Raw genomic sequence first — 516 nt, 5'->3', positions numbered from 1 at the left:
GTGTGTGTGTGGGTGGGTGTAAAATGAGAGAAAACTACCATAAACAAACCGAGAACTAATCGACTAGACTACACATGGTTACTCTTACCTCAAATCTTCACAAAATTAAAATCATCACTATAAAAGCTCAAACTTCCACATACCAAACCTCCTTTCCCTGTGACGTGTTTGTAACAAGACAGTGACATGTTTCATCTTTCACTTTCTACCTTTCAAAGAGTCACTCACTCTAACGAGAATCAAGAGGTGATATTTAGAAACAGAATGACGTGACCTCCATCGCAATAACATATAATGATATCATGTCGATGTTTATATACCCCAACCTCTTATGGTAAGGGGAGGAGGAGGGGGGGTAAAATAATCTATAAAATGTATTTCATAATATGCCACGGTTTGAGTGGACTTTTAAAGAAAATGTGTATATACATTTTTTAAAAATCAAATAAAGGTTCGTTTCCTTGTACAGAAGAAAGAACAAAAACATACATATCTTTCAATAATGAGAACGTGAAC

This window comes from Penaeus monodon, chromosome 22 (genome assembly GCF_015228065.2).
Source record: "Penaeus monodon isolate SGIC_2016 chromosome 22, NSTDA_Pmon_1, whole genome shotgun sequence".
Classification (NCBI taxonomy): Eukaryota; Metazoa; Arthropoda; class Malacostraca; order Decapoda; family Penaeidae; genus Penaeus; species Penaeus monodon.
This window is presented reverse-complemented; position numbering follows the sequence as displayed.